The 12923-nt window shown below is 39.7% G+C and overlaps 1 protein-coding gene across 5 annotated transcripts in view; it reads right to left on the bottom strand.

Moving 5' to 3' along the window:
• The window catches only part of RNF13 (ring finger protein 13), a 155531-nt gene extending 143041 nt beyond the window's left edge, over positions 1-12490 (bottom strand). For 2 of the 5 annotated variants that reach the window (XM_034996858.1, XM_034996885.1), the window contains exon 1: positions 11706-11857. The gene's annotated coding sequence lies outside the window, so the exon portion shown is untranslated. Of the gene's footprint in view, positions 1-11705; positions 11886-12327 lie in introns of those variants that run through there. The other 3 variants (XM_034996867.1, XM_034996876.1, XM_034996901.1) reach the window with 3 other exon arrangements.
• Positions 12491-12923: the final 433 nt, after the last annotated feature.

The following is a 12923-nucleotide window of genomic DNA, read 5'->3' as shown; positions in this document are numbered from 1 at the left end:
GTCTTTTTGATAGGTCTCCATCATTCTTGAGCCCTTCCTTGTTTTCTGACAAGATTTTCCAGTCTCATCTTATAGTTTTTCTGCCTCTGCCCAAAACCAGCCATTTCTTCAAGGAGAATATCCTTACAACTTTTCTGGAACCTTGTGATTACTTCAAAATAAAAAATATATATTATTTTATTTTAATCATGCCTTCTAAAGTTCATAATAAATTATTTGAGGCTAGTCTAAATATTAGTAGTACAGAGGATAGAAAAATTACCAGCTATAAAAAAATCACTGTGGGGGTGCCTAGGTGGCACAGCTGGTTGACTGACCAACGCTTGGTTTCAGCTCAGGCAGTGATCTCAGGGTCATGAGATCGAACCCCGTGTCAGGCTTAGTGTTCAGTCTGTTTGGGATTCTCTCCCCCTTCCTCTGCCCCTCCAACTCATGCTCAGCTCATTCTCTCTTTCTAAAAATAAGTATATCTTTTTTAAAATAGAAATCACTGTGGTTTCTCTCAGAAACCCTGACAAATTGAATTTTTTTTTTAAGATTTTTTTATTTATTCATTTGACAGAGAGAGAGGCAGCGAGAGAGGGAACACAAGCAGGGGGAGTGGGAGAGGGAGAAGCAGGCTTCCCGCTGAGCAGGGAGCCCGATGTGGGACTCGATCCCAGGACGCCAGGATCACAACCCAAGCTGAAGGCAGACACTTAATGACTAAGCCACCCAGGCGCCCCTGAATTTAACTTTTAAAGTGTTATTGCCTATTGCCAAGACTTATAAGGAGAGTTGTAATATAGGGATCAAAGTTCTAATCCTGGTTCCATTGTTTACTGACTTAAGTTAATACCCTTGCAATTAGCCCCTATTCTTTATACATTATTCATTACATTACTATCTAATAAAATGTTAGATTTTTTTTGTCCTAATGCTAAAAATAATGCTCACTGGAAAGTATAAAGAAAATATAGAGGGGCACCTGGGTGTCTCAGGCAACTAAGCATCAGACTCTTGATCTCAGCTCAGGTCTTAATCTTGGGCTCCATGCCCAGCATTTAAAAAAAAAAAAGGAAAAGAAAAAAAATGATTAGCCATAATGTTAACATTCATAGATAACATTAGTGTTTCTCCTCCTGTGTTGCAGTTAGTTCTCACCGTTGGTTCTAATATATCCTTGATCTCCAAACCTCACTTTCAGCTCTTCTTCCTACTGCCACCCAGTTAACCCATAATGAACCCCAGCTCACCCAAGATACAAGGCACAAAGGCAACAACTTTATGATATACTCCATAACCAGTTGCCAGAATTTCTTAAAATCTAATCCCTTATTCTATACCATTCACTTTATTCACAATGGTTCTGCTTCTCTGATCCGTGAGTGACAGTGTTTTTTCCACGCATATTTTACATCATTTGCATCATGTTATATTATGACTTATATGTTTTTTAGCTGAAAGTTGTATCAAACATTTCCCCTTTGTAATAAAACTTCTCACATGTTAATTGTTGTTTATTATTCCATTATATAGCTCAATCATGACTTTGTCTAACCATTCCCCAACTGTTAAGATGAATCCAACTATTGCAATTACAAATAATTCTATGATAAATATAAATATCTTCACACATTTCTGATTATTTTCTTAGGATAAATTCCTAGATGTGGAATCACTACACCAAAGAAACATTTAAGACTTTATACGTATTGCTTAACTGCCTTCTAGAAATAATGTTCCATTTATACTTCTAAATAAGTGTGCATTTCATTGCACTAATTATCCTTTCCTCATCTTAGTTGATATTAGGTAAAGTTATATGATACCAATAGCTAATGTTTATTGAATGCTTATTAGATTCTTGGCTAAGTACTTAATATGCATTATTTTTTTAATCCTCACAATACTATCAACAGATAGAGGTCGATTCTACTATCTTTCCATAAAGAAACTGAGACTTAGATCAGTAACATAAAGAGCTTATAACAGTGCCTGACATATAGCAAGCACTTTATAAGTATTTACTCTTATTTTTAAGTAACTTGCCTAATGATCCCTCTTATACAGTAGAGCTAATATTCAAATACAGATCTGTGTCATGAAATCCCTGCCTTTCCAGACGATTTGATTGTTGTATAAATTTGTACTGCTTTAATTACTTGTGAGGTTGAAACTATTCATAATAAAATTTTAAGGCTAAATATTTGAAAACTTTCAAGAAAAATGGAGAAAGGTAAACTGATGTATATTAATGATAATTCATACACTCACATTAGCTTTGATTCCAATCTTATTTTTATTACTCATGGATCTCTAAACCAGATTCAATGATAAGTATGGTTTATCCCTAAGGCTTTCTCTGTAACATCAGAATTAAGTCCCCCTCCAAAAGCTTGAAGATAATAAAATGTTCTATCTTCTATTATAATGGCCAAGTATGTGTAACAAGATACCAGGAATTCACTAGTATAATTAGAAAATCATTCAACACTATGCTGGAAGGACACCCCAAACTATTCATATTTAGGATAATCTCACATCAGAAAAATAAAAATTCTTTAATGTTCCACTTTCCAATTTCTTATCTATCTGATCCAGTTCATATAGGTAAAAAAGAAAGTAAATGACTATTAAAAGCAATGAACGTTACATAAAAAAATCAGTTGTGTTTCTACACAGCAGCAATGGACTATCCAAAAATGAAATTAAGAAACCATTCCACTTAGAAAGGTACCCAAAAGAATAAAATACCGAGGAGTAAATTTAATCAAGGAGGTGAAAGACCTGTACACTGAAAACTATAAAATACTGCTGAACAAAATCAATGACTTAAATAAACGGAAAAATACACCATGTATTAGGATGACTAAATATTGTTAAGATGGCAATACTGCTGAAAGCAATCCACAGATTCAATACATTCCCTGTCAAAATTCCAATAGCCTTTTATGCAGAAATGGAAGTCAATCCTCAAATTCATATGGTATGGCAGGAAGCCCCAAATAGTCGAAACAATTTTGGTAAAAAGAGAACAAAGCTAAAGGACTCACACTTCCTTATTTAAAAATCTTACCGTAAAGCTACAATAACCAAAACAGTGTGGAATGGGCCTAAGGACAGACATACAGATCAAAGGAATAGAATTAAGATCCAGAAATAAACCCATACATTTACGCCCACTTGATTTTTGATAAAGGTGCCATGACCACTCAATGGGAAAATAACAGTCCCTTCAAGTAGTACTGGACAACTGGGTATTCACATACAAAACAATGAAGTTGTACCCCAAACTCAAAATATATACAAAAATTAACTCAAAATGGTTTCAATGACCTAAATATAAGAGCTAAAATGATAGAACTCTTATAGAAAAGTTTTCGTGACCTCAGGTTCAGCAACGGAAACTTAGATAGGACATCAAAAGCAACCTCAACAAAAATAAACTGGGCTTCATCAAAATTAAAAACTTCCTTACATATGAATGTTCACAGCGACAATATTTACAATAGCCAAAAGGTAGAATGAACTCAAGTGTCCATCAACAGATGAACGGATAAACTGTAGTGTATACATACAATAACAATTACTTAGCTGTAAAAAGGAAAGAAGTACTGACCCATATGACAATGTTGCTGCAACAGCAGGCAGAACCTTGAAAACAGTATACCAGACACAAAGGTTACACATGGTATGATTGATTTCTCTAAGATTTCTATAACGAACAGGAGTTATCCAGTAAATCCAGAGAAATAGAAAGCATATTGGTGGCTGCCAGGGGTTTGGGGCAGCAGGGAATGGGGAGTTACTGGGTTTCATTTTGGAGTGATAAGAACGTTTTGGAACTAGACAGAAGTGGTAGTTGCACAACACTGTGAATGTATGAAATGTCGCTCAATTGTTCACTTTAAAATGGTTAATTTCAGGTTATATGAATTTCATCTCGAAAAATTTTAAGCCATTAATGTTTATAATAAATGTTGGACAAATGTGTAAATTATAAGCACGGTTCTTTTTTGAAAGTCAAACATGTAAATTACAAGCACAGTAACTAGGCCAATAAAGTATTCTTCAACATTTTATGAGGTTTTTTTTTTTTTTAAGATTTTATTTATTTATTTGTCAGAGGGAGAGAGAGCACAAGCAGGGGGAGCAGCAGAGGGAGAAGGAGGCTCCCTGCTGAGCAAGGAGCCTGATGTGAGACTCAATCCCAGGACCCTGGGATCATGACCTGAACCGAAGGCAGATGCTTAACCGACTGAGCCACCCAGAGGTCCCTATAAGGTGTTTTATATCTAAGCAAAGTAAAAATTCAATTCCTACTCTCTTCTCATGACTTGATTTAGAAATATTCATCCATCACAAGGTGGTATTTCTCCCTGGAAATACATTCCTCTTTAAAGTTTAACAGGATATCTCAGTCATTAGAAACTGAGCCTGAACTACAGTCACATTCAATCAAACTTCAACAAATTTCTAGCCCTTTAAGAAAGGATTCTAAATCAAATTCTTTTAACTGACCAGAAGTTCTCTTACTTCAATAAGCAGAATATCCCAAAATTTGTCTTTTCAATATATATTAATGTGGCTATGAACATTTAAATGTTCTAATATCCAAATATTTATAGTTACTGATACCCTAAAACCACAAAATTAACACTGGTCCTCAGACTTTGTTGAAGACTAAAAAGAGTTAAAAGACTGATTTCCAGGCGCCTGGGTGGCTCAGTCCGTTAAGTAACTGCCTTCGGCTCAGGTCATGATCCTGGAGTCCCGGGATCGAGTCCCACATCGGGCTCCCTGCTCAGTGGAGAGTCTGCTTCTCCCTCTGACCCTCCTCCCTCTCATGCTCTCTGTCTCTCATTCTCTCTCTCGCAAATAAATAAAAAAATTAAAAAAAAAAAAAAGACTGATTTCCTCAAGTAGGACTATATCATTGAAATAACATATCTTCTGGGCACCTGGGTGGCCCAGTTGGTTAAGCGACTGCCTTCGGCTCAGGTCATGGTCCTGGAGTCCCAGGATCGAGTCCCGCATCGGGCTCCTTGCTCAGCAGGGAGTCTGCTTCTCCCTCTGACCCTCCCTCCTCTCATGCTCTCTCTCTCTATCTCATTCTCTCTCAAATAAAAAAAGGAACATATCTTCCTTGTGTATCATTCTCTTAATAGGAATGTAAAGGTAGGTATGCAAATGCCTGATCAGGTTATTTCCTGCATAAAATTCATTAACAGATTAAGCAACTTTCAGAATAAAGTTCAAAACTAAATTGTAGCTTAGCAGAGAAGGTTTTTCTTTTTTTTTAAAGATTTTATTTATTTATTTGACAGAGAGAGACACAGCGAGAGAGGGAACACAAGCAGGAGTGGGAGATGGAAAGCAGGCTTCCCACAGAGCAGGGAGCCCAATGCTGGGCTCGATCTCAGGACCCTGGGATCATGACCTGAGCCGAAGGCAGACGCTTAACGACTGAGCCACCCAGGCGCCCCAGCAGAGAAAGTTTTTCAAAAACTGCCTGTACTACTCCAGCTTTGTCCCTTGCGGTTCATTGCTCCTGAGTCTTTCTTCTCTAACCATACAAACTTTCTCTTCTCACAGACCCTCATTATGTAAGTGCCTTCCCTATGCCACCACAATGTAACAAAACTCCCATTATCTTTAAACTCTTTGAAGTTAGGGATTATACCTTTTCTGATTTATATACTTAGCACCTGGCACAAAATCAAAGGCTGTTATAAAATTCAAGTATGAAAGTATGAATAACCATTAAGATCCATTATTAGAGTCTAAAATACTATGGCTTGTTTATCCTACATAATGGCAAAAAGGGAAACTATATATTAGGCTATATTTTGCTTTATTTTTTTAAATTATAATGCAGTCACATTAGTAAGTAACATAAATAACATTAATTTTGTAGACATCTTTTTTAAATATCTAGTTCATTAAGTATAAATTTAGTCTGATTACTAGACAATGGGAGCGCATGATCAGCTCTATTTTATCTTCATTAGTAAAATGAAACATTACTGCAACAAATATTTTGTAAGTCTTAAAAGCAGATTTTTCTTTAACTAGAAAATTCCAACATCATTTTATAAATAAGGAAATGAACTGAGAGGTACAGTTATGTAAAGTCACCCATCTAATTAGTGGGCAAGTTTGCTACACCCAGATTCCCTTAATGTTGATGCTTACAGCTTCAATATAATCTTATTTCCATTTCAACCTCATAGGCAAGCCAGGCACCTTCTCTTTTTCCCAATTGTCAGTCTAGTGAGTACTTGGGTCCTTAATACTTGCTACATTTAACTGATTGCTTTAAGATCTGGCCCCTGCCTTAACACAATTCTGTCTCCCTATCATAAACATTAAATGAATACCTACATTTGCTGTGTATTAAATAGATCTAAGCCATTCCATTGGGAAGAAGGGGAAATGGGGAGACACGCATGAGTAAGAATAACATAGTCCTTCTTTCAAAGTGCTCTACAATATTAGTTACAATCTGGTACAGTACTCTTATCTATTTAAAATTATGAGTTGGGGGTGCTTGAGTAGCTCAGTTGGTTAAGCGTCCCACTCCTGATTTCCACTCAGGTCATGATCTTGGGGTCATGAGATCAAGCCTTGCATGGAGCCCTGCATCAGGCCCTGTGCTCAGTACAGAGTCGGCTTGTCCCTCTCCCTCTACTCCTCTCCCCTCTCATGCTCTCTAAAATAATAAAATCCTTTTAAAAATTACGATTTTATAAATATATAAGAAAGATCTAATTACTTTCCATTATTAAAATAGACCTTATTTGTTCACTAGAAGGTAAGGTCCATGAGGGCAAAGATTTGTGTCTCTGGTTCACTGATGTACTCTGAGTGCCTAGAACAGGGCCTCTATAAAAGTTATTTAAGTATTTATTGAGAGCGTAAATGATATAAGTATTAGGATCCAAGTAGTAGGATGCAAGTCGTTTCCAATAATGTGACAAAATATGTAAAACTTTCCTTACCCTAGTGTGTGTGCCTAACATTCAATTTTTTCATTGGCCATTTACTCAGACCTTGCATTAAAGAGAACTAAAATTAGTTCAGAGATGTATAAACTATACTGTTTAACATCATGCCCTACCCAACTGCTCCAAACCCTAGTAAATCTGCCAAGAAAAGAAACCTATGAGTCCTTCTACTACTTATACTTTTTCAAGTATAGAGAGTCTCCAGATGTTTTCCTTCTTTCTTGTAATAGGTCAGAATCGGTATTATCATCATTTTACAGAATGAGAAACTGAAGCCAGAGAATGGCTGGCAGAGGGATTCATTCACAGAATTTCTATTCTTCCTACCACATCATGCAGCCTTCTCCTCTGATCCTTTGAGATTTTTCTCCCACAATGCTGGCTATAAATACAATCTATCTGGGTCCCCTCATCCTTGCTGTCCCCATAACAAGTGCACAGGCTCCCTGATTTTAAAGGTTTTGCTATTAATTCATGGTAAAAAGATGACAAAAAAAACAAATCTGGAGATATTACAATTCAATGTTCAACATGTGTGTATAAATGCCTATACCTGGCACTATATAAAATCACAGCACCTTTCCAGGTTCTTACTGTGAGAATCCTGAGCCTCCGATTTACTGCTTCTCTTTTGAAATAATATATGTGAGCATTGCTAGGTTTCCAAAGTTTTCCCTCTCTACTACCATCCCTCTCATCCTCCCAGGACACAAAATATGTTACCAGGGAAAAATAGTGGGTATATCTCTATTTAAAGTGAGAAATCTGCATTTCTGAGGACCTTCAGGAGTTACATCACTCCTATGAAACTGACCCCACGGGAGGGCGATTGCCTCAGACCACCTCCTCACAATGGGCTTTTCCCTTTTGGAATACACAGAACTCCCAGCCTCCCACTGTACATTTCCAAACATCTGAACAACTCCTCAACATTGAAACTAAAATCCCTATCATAAATTCTCCTCCTAAATTCCCTTGCACCAGAACCTGTTCTTCATCATAACATCCTTATTCTCATAAATAACATCACTATCCTCCCCAAAATTTGTCTTAGGCCCATACTCAGGTCAGTTCCCAATGCTGATGTCAACATTTTCCAAATCTATAGCCTTCCTTACAATCCCACCATCATCACTTCTTGCCTCAACTAACTGTAATTAAACTCCACGGTATTCCTACCTCCAGGCTTAAACTCCTTCACTGCACTCCTGTTCCAGATTCATATCCATAAAGAGGTCTTCTTCTCAGCTTAGAATCATATACAAAATCCTTATCATGGCATTTAAGATCTCCATACTCTATATCAATCAATCTACCTTTACCAGCCTGTTCCTTAAACATACAACCTTGGCAAATTTTCTCTGCTTTCCTACCTCTATCACCCTGCTTGGGTAGCATCTTTATGAGGAACGATCTTTCTTCTCCTATCCTCCTCCAACTGCTAATAGCCTTTCAAATGATCATATCCTCAACATAAAAGGAAAAAGGCTGAGGCATATATCATTTATTGAACACATTCTGTCTGGTCCTTTACAAATTATCTTAATCCCCACAAAAACATAATGGCTTAATAGTGTATTTTTGAGGAAGGAGCTGAGGAAACAGAGGGCCAAAGGAGCTTAACCAAGATCATCTAAAGAAGCAAGAATCCAAAATAACCCCCTAGCATTCTGTATTTTTTTTACTTTTTATTTTATTTTTTATTTAGGAAGGGAGAGACAGAGGGAGGAGGGAAGGAGAGAGAGAATCTTAAGCAGGCTCCACACCCAGCGTGGAGCCCAACATGGAGCTCATTCTCACAACCCTGAGATCATGACCTGAGCTGGAATCAAGAGTCAGATGCTTAACCAACTAAGCCAACCCAGACGCCCCAGCATTCTGTTTTTGTTGTTGTTTTGTTTTGTTTTAATAAAACATGGCACAAGATGGACAAGCTTTATAGTCAGGATGCCTAGTTCAAACTGAGTTACTCCACTAAAAATCTGCATGAACTCTTAAGTATTTGCAAGGTCTTCATTTCTCCTTCTCTAAGAAGGAGATAACTGTACTACTTACCATATCAAAAACAGAATTATATGACATAATGTAAAGTGCTTAGAATTATATTTGGCCCATAGTAAAAAAAAAAAAAAAAAAAATCAGTGTTAGCTATTACTACTGTTGCTGTTATTTATATAATATGTAAACTGACAGTACCAATTATATGTTCTCGTTTCCAAATCAACTTTTGGGTAAAAGCTTTGTAAAGTTTAACAATGTACTTTTGATATATACTCAATAAATATTTGTAGAATACACAAATTTTTAAACAATTATTAAACCATACTTTATTAAAAGAAATTCACTTGTCTATTAGTTCTGTTTCCTCTTTTGAGAAAACTCACAATGCTTACTAACTTTCTTCCCTTTCTCAGGTCATATGAAACTACCATATGCAATGCCATATGGTAGTAATACGTCAAATGGTACAAAATACTCTTTTGACTCAAACTCATTTGTCTTCTGCTAAACATTATTAACTCCCAGGTTTTAAAATGTCCAAAATGACACTTTTTATTTAAACACCAACCATTCTTAGGTCACAGCAACATGAAGTATATACCATGATCTCTAACCAAGCCACTTAATTTTATACATCTTTATGGCAAGAACTATAAAACATAAAATGCTTTAACTCAAAGATATAAACTTATCATACCCTTAGTCCTGCCTTAACTTTGTTAAAATTAGTACCTGAAAAACTTCTGATATATCAAAAGAAGGGTTGAATGCTAGTAACAGTTTGAATGCTTCAGGGAAATAAGCTTTAAACAAGGATAGATGAGAACTTACTCCAAGCCCTTCGGTATTAAACCTCACAAACCAAGATTATGTCCACATGATTTACTATTACACATGGAGACAGCACGCTGGCTGGCTTCAAATAAAGGTAAAAATATGTATTAATAAAACAGTTGTCATTTCTGACACAGAAATAACCGGGCTTCTACCCAATCATTTCAAAAACAAAACAACAAAAAAACCCAAACGTTTGAGGCTTAACTATGTAAAAGGTATTTTATTTCAAGTAATTCTTATAATTCTTCCCTTACTCACAGGTAATGTCATGGAATACTGCCACACAGTTAAGTGGCAGAGCTGAAGGCTGGACCCAACAAAATGTGGGATCCACTGTTTTGCCATAATCCACAATAATATGGTATACATTTACATCTTCCTCTTCATATACACATTTTTTAAAAACTGAAACAAAAGCTTCATAAAATAATATTTAGTCTTACTCCATAGGATGTCCTCTGATATTTTTTTTCTTTCTAACGTTAATGTCAATGCACTAAATTGATTCCAAAACCCATTAATAAATCCTCCTGGGCTCGGGGCGCCTGGGTGGCTCAGTTGGTTAAGCGACTGCCTTCTGCTCAGGTCATGATCCTGGAGTCCCGGGATCGAGTCCCACATCAGGCTCCCTGCTCAGCGGGGAGTCTGCTTCTCCCTCTGACTCTCCTCCCTCTCCTGCTCTCTGTCTCTCATTCTCTCTCTCTCAAATAAATAAATAAAATCTTAAAAAAAAAAAAATCCTCATGGGCTCCAAACTACAGCACTGCACTACACTTTTTACGTTCTGTTTAAATTCTTTTAACTGCTACGATTCCAGTTTTGTTTCTCTTCCTTGGAGCTAATCTCAACCCATTAAAACAGGTACTTAAACAGATAAAAGCCTTGAAAAGCCCATCCTTAAATCTTGACTTGATCTGCTTCTCTACTACAACCCTTTGGAGGCACACCCATCTTACTTATTTATATTGTATCAAAAACTGCAGATGTTCTCCTTGGAGAACAACAGATCATTGTCCAAAGGAATGCATTCGTTTTCACTGTTCCTGCTGCATCACTGAGGAATATTTAACACTCAGGCAAGTTTGGGGCAACCGAAACCGACCTGAGCAGCTGCCCACGGTGCTGAAACAGAGGATGGAACAATAATTTTGGAAATTTACTATTGCCAGATTAAGACAAAATAGAGGAATTCACCAAAAACTAGCAGAAAACACTCAGTGGCTGCCACTGAAGTTGCCTGAGTGCTTCTGGGATCGCTTGGCTTCTGTGTCTGCCCACTCCCTCACTGGGACAGAGTTCTTTCATCAGTGGGGGTCAACTCCGTAAGTGTCCTGGCAGAGTTGCTGGCTTTAAGAGGGCAGGGACATGGAATCTGTCCCTAGCTACTAGAGTCACGTCCCACCTTCAACCTGAGCTTCCAGCGGGGGATGGAGGGAGATTACAAAGAAAGGAGGTGACTGCCCTCCTTTTTTCAAAGGCTACACAGTCCCCGCAACTTAAGCGATTTCGCCCGGGGACTTTGCGGCAGGTCCTTGACCAAGAGAAGCCTTCCAAACATCTTCCCAGGCTCTTACCACCGCAGGATGGGAATGTGAGAAGCAAAACAGATAATACAACAACTTTAGATACATACAAACTCAAAGAGTGCGGGTGGGGGTGAGCGGGAATCGGCCCTCCGAGGACAGAGGTTTTTTGGTTTTTGTTTTTTAATCTTTTGCAAAAAGCCTCATTTCCTCCGCACCCAGCCTGGGGAGGAGCAGCAAAGACCTCAGCAGCGGGGCCGCCACAGAGGGCCGGCGAGGGGGTGTGTTCTCCCGGCCAGGCCCCGAGGGGGGACAATCCCCTGCCCGGCTACCGAGAGGCCAGAGAGGCTCTTACCTGGAAGCCCGACCCCGCAACACAAATAGGCTCGCCCACCGCGTCGCTGCGGAGGTCCCTACCCTGACTTCATGACTGAATATCCGCACCGACCCCCACAGCCGGAATCCGAGTGGGGACAACAACACCGAGGCTAGACGGAAGTCCCGCCCCACACGCCTCATTGGCCGGCACCCGAGGACAAAGAAAAGCCATTGGGCCACAGAGCTGTTTGCTAAGGCCCCTTCCCACTCTCACACCGCGCCTCGCTGCTTGCTCCAGCTGGCAGGGAAAAAAGCCCAGTTCGTGGAGTCGCGTTCTTGGCCGCGTGATCCGTCTTCCCGGGAAGGAAAGAGAAGGGCAGGGCGGGCTTCTGCAGCGCAGCTGAAGGATCCGCTTTTTGTCAGGGGAGGAGGCAGGCTGGCCTAGGGAACTGGCTATGGAAGCCCCCCCCCCCACCCCCACCATTTGCTCCCAGCAGTGGAGGCCGTGGGGTCTGGAGGGGACCGTACCGAGCGGCCAGGGCCGGCCGGCTTGGTCCGCTCTTACTTTGGGACGAAGCAGCCCGAGACCCAGCTGGCGGGCTGCCCCTGGGCGGGGCTGGCTCTGGCACCGACGAGGCTCTTCCCTGCACCACACTCACCCGACCGGCTGAAGGAGCGAGGACGAAACCTCATCCCCTCTGCACGGTGTCCAGGCTGAGGTCCGGATGGATGGGACCGAGACCCACCAACGCCTTAGATAGAGTCCGGGTCGCGTTGTTAGAGATGCCAGCAGCCCGAAGGCTGAAAGCTAGTACCGGGACGCCCGGCTCGGAGCCGTGCTGACGTCAGCACTCTGGGCCTGACACGCGCCATCCCCGGGACTCAGCAAAAGTCAAACCGTGTGATTAAGCCCTAGGTCAGCCTTTTAAAACCCGAGCCTCCTTTTGGCGAGCCAAAAAATCCCGCCCCCTACTGCCCTTCTGATTAACCTTCTGCCTACCGGGTATTCCAATCTTCAACCAAACTACTTTGAAACTTAAATTGCCTGGATTGGAGCCACAGCACTGATTAACCAGTTGCCAACTAGCCACCTTAAAGAGGCAATGTGGCTTACGTGACGATTGCAAAAAGTCCTGAATTAGAATGCCAGGAAACCAAGATTCTGGTCCTGCTTCTGCTTCAAAATAAGGTGCCTTTAAAAGTCCATTACAGACCTAACAATCTTCGACCTTATCTTTTAAACAACGGAGGTGCT

This window comes from Mirounga leonina, unplaced genomic scaffold, assembly GCF_011800145.1.
Source record: "Mirounga leonina isolate KUSES-001 unplaced genomic scaffold, KU_Mleo_1.0 Mir_115, whole genome shotgun sequence".
NCBI classification, from domain to species: Eukaryota; Metazoa; Chordata; class Mammalia; order Carnivora; family Phocidae; genus Mirounga; species Mirounga leonina.
The sequence above is the reverse complement of the archived record's forward strand: the minus strand, read 5'-3'. Positions and strand labels throughout refer to the sequence as shown.